General features: G+C 45.7%; 1 protein-coding gene and 1 long non-coding RNA gene across 2 annotated transcripts in view; one reads left to right on the plus strand and one right to left on the minus strand.

The window, feature by feature from the left end:
* The window catches only part of LOC310675858, a 36,317-nt gene extending 32,265 nt beyond the window's left edge, over positions 1-4,052 (minus strand). Inside the window, exon 1 of the long non-coding RNA XR_014510251.1 lies at positions 190-4,052. This is a non-coding gene — a long non-coding RNA (uncharacterized lncRNA). The remainder of the gene's footprint in view (positions 1-189) is intronic.
* HPX (hemopexin) overlaps positions 1-10,961 on the plus strand; it is a 512,404-nt gene extending 501,443 nt beyond the window's left edge. The window contains exon 11 of the transcript XR_014510192.1: positions 10,914-10,961. The gene's annotated coding sequence lies outside the window, so the exon portion shown is untranslated. The remainder of the gene's footprint in view (positions 1-10,913) is intronic.
* Positions 10,962-13,080: the final 2,119 nt, after the last annotated feature.

A 13,080-nucleotide genomic window follows, 5' to 3' on the forward strand; every position in this document is an offset into this window, starting at 1 on the left:
AACCCTTTAATCTATTGATGATTAATGCCTATATGCAACACTTGCTTTGTTTTTGTGTTAACCAATCAGCAACAAGCACATACGTGGCAATGCTGTAATATTCAATAAAAGGGACTCTCTGAGACATGCTCGAGAGATGCCTCCCGTATGACACTTGTCACTCGTCTGTCGTTTATTTCAACCCAACACCTTTAACGGCAAGATGCCACTCCGTAGTGTTTGAGCTTATTGTGGTGGTTTTTAAAAAAGAACAAACAGAGTAAAAAGAATAAGACTTTGAAAGGGAGGAGCTGCCAAGCTGCCTGCTGCTGCCTGCAAACTAAAAATTTTGTGGACTGTGACTGGGTGACTTGACCTTGACACTTTGGAATAGTTACGGCTAATGGGGTAGAAAAACCTGAGAAAAGACAAGTTAAAGACAAAAGAGGCTCCAAAGACCAACTTTTGAAGAGTCAGTGATGTATATGTTAACAGAAATAAGAACAGATGTTAAAGGAACCCAGCAGAATGTACAGGAGCTAAAACAAGAATTTACAGACTTGAAATCAGTTTTCAAGAGGTCAGGGAAGTTGCTGGTCACGGAAAAAAGACTGATGGAATTGGAAACAGTGAGAGTGATGTGGAGAGGACCCAAGAGGAGGCGCTTAATGCAATTGCCTTCTTACAGATGAAGGAGCGTGAGAACCAACTGGGAGTGAGAGGCACACCTCAATTGGAACAAGATAATCTTAAGGATTGGCTAATTGAGAAGTTTGCAGCCTGCTGGGATCTGGAAAAGACGTGTTAAGGTCCTGGATCGCGAGGCCCTATAGATTTGGGCCTAAGAATAATTCAAAAGTGGTATATGACTGTATACTGGTTTTCAAGACAAAGGAACAGAGAGACAGGATTTTGAGCCTACATTATAAAAAAAGTCTGAAGATAAAAGACAAGCCAATTGTTTTGTTCAAGGAGATTCCAAAACACTTTTTGAATTTAAGGAACAACTATGCGGACCTGGCTGGAACTCTGAGAAGAAAGAATATCTTCTTCAGGTGGGAGTTCCCAGAGGTCCTCTCCTTCAAATTTTAAGGAAGGGAACAAAGAATTAAGACTGTTGAAGAAAAAATGAGTTTTTTGGGGGGAAAATGTTGAGGAACTTGGATTGGAAAGTGCACAGGCATTGGGGGCAGGTGCGGGGGCTCCCTAATATCACAAGATGGCACTGAGAATTTACTCTTGGAATGTTAACGGCTTGAACTCACGACTAAAAAGGAACCAAGTATATCATGTGTTAGCAAAACAGAATTTGGATATAATTTGTCTGCAAGAAACTCATGTCACCAGATTACATAGAAAAGTACTTCAGAATAAGAGACTTGGACAGGAATTCATTTCATCGGACAAAGTGAAGAAAAGAGGAGTGGTCTTCTATTAAAGAAAAATGGAATCCTAAAATGTTGTTTAAAAATGAGGAGGGAAGATATATTGGAGTAGAAGTCAAGGCACAAGGCGAGAAATATTTGCTCGTGGGAATTTATGCACCAAATGATGGCAAAGCGGAATTTTTTAAGAATCTGGAAACAAGACTTCTGGATTATATGGATTACAAATTGATTTTGATGGGAGATTTAATGGTGTCGCATCAACGCTTATGGATAGAACACAGAGACAGAAAGTTATGAATTCTGGCAGACTACCAAAGGTCTTTTTTGAAATGGTGGACAACTTTGATCTGCCAGACATATGGAGAGTGAGAAATCCAACTGAAAAAGCCTTCACATTCTATTCCGATGCAAATCAATCATTCTCAAGAAGTGACTATTTACGGATATCCAGAGACATTGTTCCCAGAGTAACAAAGTTGAAATATGCCCAAAGACTTGCTCTGATCATAATGCTGTGTTATTGGAAATGAAAATATTTCTGCAGGGATCCTTCAGATGGAGAATGAATGATGATTTGTTGAGGAATGAACAGATGATTGGGAAAGCCCAAAAGACTCTTAAAGATTACTTTGAGACAAATATGAATTCTGAGGTGGAAACAAGAGTCGTTTGAGATGCAAGGAAAGCGGTGATGAGAGGATTCCTCATACAACAAAATTCGATTAAGAAAAAGATACAGAATGAAAAAATAGATAACATTTTGTCTCAATTAAAAGATAAAGAGAAGAATTTGAGATGTAACCCAAAGAACCTGCAGATCCAAAAGGAAATTAAAGCTTTACAGATTCAGTATTCCCAGATTATAAACCAGGAAATAGAATGGACAATTAGGATGATGAGACAAAGGAATTTTGAATCTGCAAATAAATGTGGAAAACTGCCTGCTTGCTCTTCTAAAAAAGAGACAGAAACAAAGTACTATTACTAATATTGTATCAGAAGGAAAGTCTGTGGAGAACCCTGCAGAGATAAGATGTTTTCAGAAGTATTATAAACAGCTGTATAAAAGTGGAAATGAAGATAAAGATAAAATTGAGCAATTTAAATGGATTGCAAAAAATTCCCTAAAATAAAAAGATCCTGCTTAATGGATTGATTACAAGAATGCAATAAATGAGATGCAGCTTGGCAAAGCACCAGGGCCAGATGGTTTGTCAGCAAAGTACTATAAGACCCTGAAAGACTGGCTTATTCAGCCATTGATGGATGTATGCAACAAGATATTAAGAGGGGACAAAGCACCTGAAACCTGGAAAGAAGCTTTTATAGCCCTGATACCAAAACCAGATCAATATAGGTCCAACGTGAAAAATTATAGACCAATCTCACTACTCAAAGTGGATTACAAAATTTTTGCCAACATTTTTGCCAATAGGTTGAAGAAGGTGCTGACAGATTATATTCACAAGGATCAGGCAGGATTTCTGCCTGGGAGACATATGAAAGGTTGGGTGTTAAAAAAACCCTCTAAAGCGATGTTCATGTTTATTGATGCTGAGAAGGCCTTTGATAATGTTTCATGGATTTTTATGAAAAGGAATTTAGAAAGTATTGAGGTTGGACAAGAATTCTTAAATGGTATTAATGCCATTTAGCTTTTTTGAACAAAAAGCTAAAATTATAGTTAATAATGTGGTTTCAGAAGAAATTAGAATTGAGAAAGGAACCAGGCAAGGGTGCCCAATTTCCCCTCTGCTTTTTATTTCGGTCCTGGAGGTTTTGTGAAATTTACTAAGAAAAGAGGAGGAGGTTAAAGGAATAACAGTAGGCTCTAAACAATCTAAGTTAAAAGCCTTTGCTGATGATCTGGTGTTAACTTTAGAAAGCACTGGAGCTGATTCAGGAGTTCAGACAAGTAGCAGGATTCAAGTTAAATAAGAGCAAAACCAAAGTGTTGGGGGGGGGGGGTTTAGATAATGAGGAGAGTAAAATCCTGGAAAACAGGCCTTGTTTTTGTGCAGAAAGTGAAATATTTGGGTGTGAATTTATCAGTGAAAAATTTGAATTTATATAAAGATAATTATGAGAAACTATGGAATGAAATTAAGAGAGAACTTGAGATCTGGTCAAATTTAAAATTGTCATTATTGGGCCGAATATCAGTGGTTAAGATGAACGTATTGCCAAAGATGTTTTTATTCCAAGCTTTACCAATTATTGACAGTGTTAGACGTTTTAAAGAATGGCAGAAAGCATTGTCTAAATTTATCTGGCGGGGAAAACCCCCAGAATTAAATATAAAATATTAACAGATGCAAAAGGGGGGGGGGGATTTCCCTGACAGATTTTAAGATTTATTTTGAGGCAGCAGCTTTCTGCTGGATTAAGGAATGGATTCAAATAGATAATGCTGATGTGTTAGATTTGGAAGGATTTGACAATGTATTTGGTTGGCATGCATACTTATGGGATGACAAGATATTGGCTCATAAAGGTTTTAAAAATCATGTAATTAGAAAATCTTTATATAATGTATGGATAAGATATAAAGCTCTCTTGAAAAGGAAAACACCCAGATGGTTTTCACCAATGGAAGCAAAAGCACAGAAAAAGTTGAATATGGAGAGTAAATGGTTGAAATATGCTGATTTACTAGTGGAAGATAATGAAGAATTTAAATTAAGAAAATTAAGATTAAACTACATCAAAGTAACCTACTATCTTTAAGAGGATGCCCAGCGCAGCAACTGGCAACTGGGCTGTGTACGTGTCTTGTCAAGCGAGAGTAATAGGACAGGGAAGCAGAGGCGTGGATTGATCAGAGGTCATATCAAAATGTCTCAAACCCAGTCAACGCAATGCTTCAGCAGAAGAGCTGTGCTCCCTTCGGCTCTCGGCTCTTCCCGGAGTCCCAGACGACTCCAACTCGGCCCGGACTCCCAACTAGGCGCCCCCTGGAGCTTGGCGCCCTGGCGCAACAAGCCACTTGCACCGCCTGGTAAAGACGGCCCTGGATATATGCACCAAATGGAAATAAAACAAACTTCTTCAAAAAACCCCAATAAGATAAGCTATTAGAATACAGTAATGACCGTAAGATCATCGTGGGAGACTTCAAAGGAGTAACATAGTTATTATTATTATTAATCATTTATACCCCACCCATCTGGCTGGGTTTACCCATCCACTCTGGGTGGCTCCCAACAGAACACTAAAAACAGAACAAAACATTAAAAACTTCCTTAAACAGGGCTAACTTCAGATGTCTTCTAAAAGTCAGACAGTTGTTTATTTCCTTGACATCTGATGGGAGGCCGTTCTACAGGGCAGGCGCCACCACCGAGAAGGCCCTCTGCCTGGTTCTCTGAAACCTCACTTTGCACAGTGAGGGATCCGCCAGAAGGCCCTCAGAGCTGGACCTCAGTGTCCGGGCTGAACGATGGAGATGGAGACGCTCCTTCAGAGTATACTGGACTGAAGCTGCTTAGGGCTTTAAAGGTGAGCACCAACACTCTGAATTGTGCTCAGAAACGTACTGAGAGTCGATGTTGGTCTTTCAGGACCGGTGTTATGTGGTCTTGGCGGCCGCTCCCAGTCATCAGTCTAGCTGCCGCATTCTGGATTAGTTGTAGTTTCCGGGTCACCTTCAAAGGTAGCCCCATGTAGAGCGCATGGCAGTAGTCCAAGCGGGAGATAACCAGAGCATGCACCACTCTGGCCAGACAGTCTGTGAGCAGGGAGGGTCTCAGCCTGTGTACCAGATGGTGCTGGTAAACAGCTGCCCTGGACACGGATTTGACCTGAGCCTCCATGGACAGCTGGGAGTCCAAAATGACTCCCAGGCTGCGCACCTGGTCCTTCAGGGGCACAGTCACCCCATTCAGGACAGGGAGTCATCCACACCTGCCTGTCCCCCAAAAACAGGACATCTGTCTTGTCAGGATTCAGCCTCAATCTGTCAGCTGCCATCCTTAGTGTTTGATGATGGCATCATGGCCCTGGCAGTTTTCTGCTCAATTCCTTTGCTAAGGACCCCTAGCGTAGCATTTGCCTCTTTCGCAGCCGCCACATGCCGGGTCTTGACATCCTGATACAGACAGGCAAGAGGCTGGCAGAGGCACTCCTGGCGCTCAGAGGTTCCTTAAGTGTTTCTGACATGGGCACCAGCGACCCTCGGAGGTCCCCAGAGGGTCAGCCCCACAGCTCATGAGCGTGGCGCCTGCTTAGCCATCTCTCTCAGGGCCCCAGGGTCGAAGGGCATTCAGCCCAGGAGGGAGAAAAGCAGTTTCTGATGTGCCAGGCCAGATCTCCTCTGACAGAGGCATTCTGGGCATCTGCGGTTAGCACAAACAGGGGGCAAGTCGTGCCCCCCTCCTCCGCCCCCATAGACAACAGCAGGAGCCAAGCTGGGGGGGAGGGGTGTCCCTGGTTCTGCTCACCCCCACCCACCTCGTCCCCCTTTTGATGGCTTCATTTCTCCTGCTCCTGCATTGTCATCTTAAAATGCCAATTTTCATGACAAGATAAATGAGTAATCAGCTTATGCCTAAGTGCTTCAGGAAAGGACGAGGAAGAACTCTTTCAGTGCCTTGATCACAAAGTGTTTGGAGAGGGCTCCGATCCGCGGTGCAAGTTTGGCCCCAGATTTAGAGCTGGAGGGAGAAAAGTCTCTCAGTCCTGATAAGGAAAAATTCCGGGGTGAGAGACTTCTTAACAGCCCAGCTCATCGGGGTGCAGGCTCGGCAAGTACAAGAAGGAAGTTCCAGCCAAGGAATTTGGAGCAAAACAGCAGTGAGTAGACCACAATCTTGATTGTTGCGCAACAGGTCCCCACACAGATTCATAACCCTGAACACAGGTGACACACTCTTTTAAGACCCCCCCCCTCCCAAAATACCTTTCCAGAAGCATCACTGATACATCACTGATACATCATCAACAGGTCATAAAGAGGGAGGGGGAATCTTGAGGTTTCCCAAGTTCTTCAACTTGCTCCGCTTATCAGATTTGGTCCCAGGCACCTTAAGCACCCGCTTCATGGACTATGCAAAAGCCTTCGACTGTGTCGACCACAGCAAACTATGGCAAGTTCTTAAAGAAATGGGTGTGCCTGATCACCTCATCTGTCTCCTGAGAAATCTCTATGTGGGACAAGAAGCTACAGTTAGAACTGGATATGGAACAACTGATTGGTTCAAAATTGGGAAAGGAGTACGACAAGGCTGTATATTGCCTCCCTGCTAATTTAACTTATATGCAGAATTCATCATGCGAAAGGCTGGGCTGGATGAATCCCAAGCCGGAATTGAGATTGCTGGAATAAATATAAACAACCTCAGGTATGCAGATGGCACAACCTTGATGGCAAAAAATTATGAGGAATTAAAGAACCTTTTAATGATGATGAAAGAGGAGAGCGCAAAATATGGTCTGAAGCTCAACATCAAAAAAACAGAGATCATGGCCACTGGTCCCATCACCTCCTGGCAAATAGAGGTCCCATCACCTCCTGGCAAACTCCCTGGTCCTGAATAGGGTAACTGTGCCCCTGAAGGACCAGGTGCGCAGCCTGGGAGTCATTTTGGACTCACAGCTGTCCATGGAGGCACAGGTCAATTCTGTATCCAGGGCAGCTGTCTACCAACTCCACCTGGTACGCAGGCTAAGAGCCTACCTGCCCGCGGACTGTCTCGCCAGAGTGGTGCATGCTCTGGTTATCTCCCGCTTGGACTACTGCAATGCGCTCTACGTGGGGCTACCTTTGAAGGTGACTCGGAAACTACAACTAATTCAGAATGCGGCAGCTAGACTGGTGACTGGGGGCGGCCGCCGAGACCACATAACACCGGTCTTGAAAGACCTACATTGGCTCCCAGTACGTTTCCGAGCACAATTCAAAGTGTTGGTGCTGACCTTTAAAGCCCTAAACGGCCTCGGCCCAGTATACCTGAAGGAGCGTCTCCACCCCCATCGCTCTGCCCGGACACTGAGGTCCAGCTCCGAGGGCCTCCTGGCGGTTCCCTCATTGCGAGAAGCAAAGCTACAGGGAACCAGGCAGAGGGCCTTTTCGGTAGTGGCGCCCGCCCTGTGGAACGCCCTCCCAGCAGATGTCAAAGCGATAAATAACTACCTGACATTTAGAAAACATCTTAAGGCAGCCCTGTTCAGGGAAGTTTTTAATCTGTGATATTTTACTGTATTTTTTGTTTTTATGGAAGCCGCCCAGAGTGGCTGGGGAAACCCAGCCAGATGGGCAGGGTACAAATAATAAATTATTATTATTATTATTATTATTATTAGAAGGGGAAGAAATGGAGGCAGTGAAAGATTTTACTTTCTTGGCCTCCATGATCACTGCAGATGGTGACAGCAGTCACAAAAAGACGCCTGCTCCTTGGGAGAAAGGTGATAGCAAACCTAGACAACATCTTAAAAAGCAGAGACATCACCTTGCCAACAAAGGTCCATATAGTTAAAGCTATGGTTTTCCCAGTAGTGATATATGGAAGTCAGAGCTGGACCATAAAGAAGGCTGATTGCCGAAGAATTGACGCTTTTGAATTCTGGTGCTGGAGGAGACTCTTGAGAGTCCCATGGACTGCAAGAAGATCAAACCTCTCCATTCTGAAGGAAATCAGCCCTAAGTGCTCACTGGAAGGACAGATCCTGAAGCTGAGGCTCCAAGACTTTGGCCACCTCATGAGAAGAGAAGACTCCCTGGAAAAGACCCTGATGTTGGGAAAGATGGAGGGCACAAGGAGAAGGGGACGACAGAGGACGAGATGGTGGGACAGTGTTCTCGAAGCTACCAGCATGAGTTTGACCAAACTGCGGGAGGCAGTGGAAGATAGGAGTGCCTGGCGTGCTCTGGTCCATGGGGTCACGAAGAGTCGGACACGACGAAATGACTAAACAACAACATCCTTCATGCATGGCTTACATCATGGGTAGGCAAACTAAGGCCCAGGGACTGGATCTGGCCCAATCGCCTGCTCAATCCGGCCTGCGGACGGTCCAGGAATCAGAGTGTTTTTACATGAGTAGTAGAATGTGTCCTTTTATTTAAAATGCCTCTCTGGGTTATTTGTGGGGCAACAACTTAAAGGAAATCATTAAAAGGGTAAGAAAAAAGCATTAAACAACTAAGAAAACCTCAGTTGACCATCCCAGGGCTAGCACACAGGAAAGTTCTTCTCCCTCTCTCCTAACACTAGAAGGCCCATGAAGCTGAATGTGGGGAGATTCAGGACATATAAAAGGTTCATGCAGCCCAGAGTTACTGGGACCCCGTCCCAATGGAGGAGGGGGCTATCGAGGGCAGCCATGATTCGGAATCCCAGTTGATGGAAACAGCAGGAGGTGGGAGCACAGCTGTCAACTTTTCCCTTTTCTTGTGAGGAATCCTATTCAGAATAAGGGAATTTCCCTTTAAAAAAGGAAAACTCTTATGTACTGAGTTGAATAGGATCCAAAATGCAGCAGTCTGATTGGCCCTAGAACAATAGGATCCAGAATGCAGCAGTCTGAGTGGTCCACAGGAGCCACCCAATCCAGCTCCAGGTGGAAGTGAATCCGCAACCTGATTGGCCTACAGGAGAATCCCAGAATTAGCCAATCACGTGGGGCGCATTGTGTAAATAATGTATATAAAGCCGACATCTCGGGGGAACTTCCATTCCTCACTACTATGAGCTGAATAAAGAGCATGAAATCCACACGCGACTCCGAGTATATTTCAGAAACATTGAGAGCTATGGGTGGGAGCGATCTTGTGCTCAGATCCTCATTGCACTGGGGTCCATGGGGACATCTGGTTGTCCCCTGTGAGAGCAGTATCCTGAATTAGATGGGCCCCAGGCCTGATCCTGTAGCCTCTGCTTATTAGGAAATGGGCTCAATAGCAGGAGAAATATTAAGACTTGAGAATGACTCTGCTCTCCGTTTCCCCCGAAGGACAGGACACATCATTAAAAGACTTACTGCATTTTTAAAAAATGAATAGCAGTGATCTTGACCATAGCCGGATGGTGGAAGAAGTTGGGTGGCAGCTAATGAATGAATGGGAGCAACAAATTCGGACAATCACTTGGATGGAAAAATTAACACAGCAGACGAAGGAAAATCTTTGCAAAATTCCAGGCAGCTGAGTTCTGCTTTGTTCCATCTATAAGTACAGCACAAAAGAACCTCCGTCCATTAATTGGATTCTGATGGGGAAATGTGCTATAGGATCACTTGGAAAAATGAAAAATAAAATTGATATCGGTGAAGCACTGCAAACAAAAACATGATGTTGGAACATGATTAGCACTCTTAGTTTCATTTTATAATAAGCTGTTAAGTGTTTTGGAAAAAATGGTTTTAGACATTAAGTATGAGCTGTACTTAACACTTTGCAAATGAAACTTAATATATATGCTGAGAGCATAATATATATGCTGAGATCCCAAACATGTCTTTTGGAACTGCTCTCGAATACAAATATTTTGGAAATGTGTTCAGGTTGGTATCTCGGATACATTAGAATATCACATACCGTCAGAACCTACAATATTTCTGCTTGGTTCTATTGGGATGTTATCTCGAAAAAAGGCTGAGAAATAGTGATCAACCTTATAAATGCTGCTAAGATTATGATAGATAAATTCTTTTTTTTTGGGGGGGTCCTCATCTCTGGCCTAGTTTGGCAGGCCCACTTTGGCTCTCAATGGCCAGCCTGCTCAGTGGTTAGAGGCATCAGGATGGGACTCTTGCTGGCCTTCTGCCACTTTGGAACAAGTCTCCACACGAGACAGTTGGGGGAGGATGAGACACAGGATACGTCTGTCTATGTTGGAGGCGCTTAGTTTTTCTCAAAGCCTGTCTCGTGATACTAAATTGAAGGCAGATTTAAAATCTATGAAAGCTGCGTAGAGGGATCCTCCGTTTCTTGAGATATATTTTTCCACAAGATGTTGGAGTACTAGGCCTTGGTCTAAAGTTGACGTTTGCCCTGAAACCAGCTTGTGCTTCTGTAAGGACATGTTCTCGCTCCATCCAATCCTCAAGTTTATTACATAAATGGGCAGCATATAAAGGTAAAGGGACCCCTGACCATTAGGTCCAGTCATGGCCGACTCTGGGGTTGTGGCGCTCATCTCGCTTTACTGGCCGAGGGAGCTGGCATACAGCTTCTGGGTCATGTAGCCAGCATGGCTAAGCCGCTTCTGGCAAACCAGAGCAGCGCACGGAAACACCGCTTACCTTCCCGCCAGAGCAGTACCTATTTATCTACTTGCACTTTGACGTGCTTTCGAACTGCTAGGTTGGCAGGAGCAGGGACCGAGCAACGGGAGCTCACCCCGTCGCGGGGATTCGAACCGTCAGCCTTCTGATCAGCAAGTCCTAGGCCCTGTGGTTTAACCCACAGTGCCCCCCACGTCCCTAGGCAGCATATACCATAGTTTACTGATAATGCTTAGGAGACTAATTGGTCTGTAATTAGCAGGGTCCGATCTACCCCCTTTCTTGTATATTGGGATGATGATTGCTAGACCCCGATTTTAGGTTATATTTTAGTGATCAAGATTTAATATATATTTTTAACTGCCGCTATATCTGAATTGTCTCTGTTATAGCCAATTGCTATATTCCTGTTGTGTTTTATGATTTTCCTGATATTGTAAGTCTGTGACCGTAATAATAAAAGTCAATTCAGTTTGGGGGGAGAGAGAGTCAGAGAGTCAGACAGAATCACAGGATTGCAGAGTTGGGAGGGAGCCCAGGGGTCATCTAGTCCACCCCCCTGCGAGACAGGCATCACAGCAAAAGAATCCCTGGCGGATAGATGGCTCTAGGTGTCCCCATGGGATCTGAGCAGCGTGTTCCGGGGTGCCGGGGGGGGGGGGGCTTTTGCTGTGCCCCTCCATCTGTGCTCCAACAGTAAATAATAAATAATAATAATTTTTTATTTTTACCCTGCCCTTCCTGGTTCAGGAAACCGGGCTCAGGGCGGCTAACAACAAATTTAAAACACTTAACTGATGCTACAAAAAAAGCATAAAATACAATATAAAGTGTAAACAGTAAAATCAAAAATCGATTTTGGGGGGAAATCCATCCAATAAACATTGGATGATCCCCAGGGCTAGCTGGCTAAATTAGTCCTATTTGGGCCAGCGAGGAGACCAGGGGAGAATTAGCTGTGGGATCCCAGAGTGGGGAATCTTCATGAAAAGGGGAGGAAGGGGAATAAAAGATCAGGCTGAATTCAGATTAAAGGCCAGGCGGAATAGCTCTGTCTCACAGGCCTGACAGAAGGAGGTTAAATCCTGCAGGGCCCTGGTCTCCTGGGACAGAGCATTCCACCAGGTCGGAGCCACCACTGAGAAGGCCCTGGCCCTGGTGAACACAAAGTGCTCCTAAAGACTTCAGCCACCTTTTCCCAAAGGGAACTGAGCCTGGGTCAAGGCTGCAGGAAGAGCAGCTCTGGGTCTCCTAACGGTTTGGAGCCCAGGACAATCCGGAGAACCTCCACACACCCACACAGCCCAGCCCAAATCTCAGCAAGGCTCTCGATTCACACAGATATTCAACAGTTGGGCCGGGGCAAGAGAAGAGCCAGGCTTGCAAGGCCCCCCAGGGACACATCCCCCTGCCCCCCCAGGCCCATAGCAGACCTGTCAGGCCACCAAGGGACCTCCAGCAACCATTAACAAAGAGGCAGGAAGGGAAGACTGTGAAATTCAATTCCTGCTGGGGGTTGGACTCATAGCTGTCAGCCGTCCCTGATTTGGCGGGAAACTCCCTTATCCCAGCGCCGTGTCCCGCTTCTGTCCCTTATTGATGATGTCCCTTAAATTTCTGGCGCCATCGTCCTGGTGCAAGGGGTTCCATTGGCCCTTCTCCGACCGAGAGGGGGGGGGAGGGAGAGACACTCTCACCCACGCCACCCACAAGCCCGGAGGTGGCAGCGGTGGTGGCAGCTGAGGAGGAGGCCTGAGGGAGGAGGAAGAGGAGGGGATGGGGAGGGAGGCAGAAGGGCGGCACTTCAGCGGCCGCACCACCACTGCAACCGCCTCATGCCAGATTGACAGCATCTGTCAATCCTACCAATGTATGTAACTCTTTACAATAGCAAATCCCTTATTTTGGCTGCTGGTCCCTTATTTTCGGGGCCGCTGGTCCCTTATTTTCAAATCTGTAAGTTGACAGCTATGGGTCCCTTCCAACTCAACAACCCCATGGCTCTGTCCTGCTCAAGGAAGCTCTGGGCTGCCTTCGCCTGAAAAGTGCTTGCCCCCGCCTGGGGAAGGGGGGGGGGGCACAAAAAGAGCCAGTCTATTGCTCAAAGCTTTGCATTATCGCCACACACACACGCACACACCAGATTAGTATTATGGATGATCCATCCAGCTCCGCCTCCCTTTCAGGCATGTCAGAGTCAGACCCAACTTTGGGGGGGGCAGGGGGGCTTCCTCCCAGGCCCTGATGCAGCTGCCCAGGTCTCTGCTCTCCTGAGGGATGCCAGCCTGCACCTGGACTCCAGCCCTCCCTGTGCCACCCCCACCCCAAAGCTTAAAGGCCCTGATCCTGGACTGGCAGAAAAACGTGCATTTGCAACAGTCCACAAGGGGGGGGGGCACTGCAGGCAAGCTGGGGGGGGGAGAGTTAGAAGCCAGGAAGATGCCCCACATAAAGGGGACATTTATCTGGACCACAGGGCCAGAACTAG

The sequence above is a fragment of the Podarcis tiliguerta genome, assembly GCF_965153285.1.
Source record: "Podarcis tiliguerta genome assembly, chromosome: 4".
Lineage (NCBI taxonomy): Eukaryota > Metazoa > Chordata > Lepidosauria > Squamata > Lacertidae > Podarcis > Podarcis tiliguerta.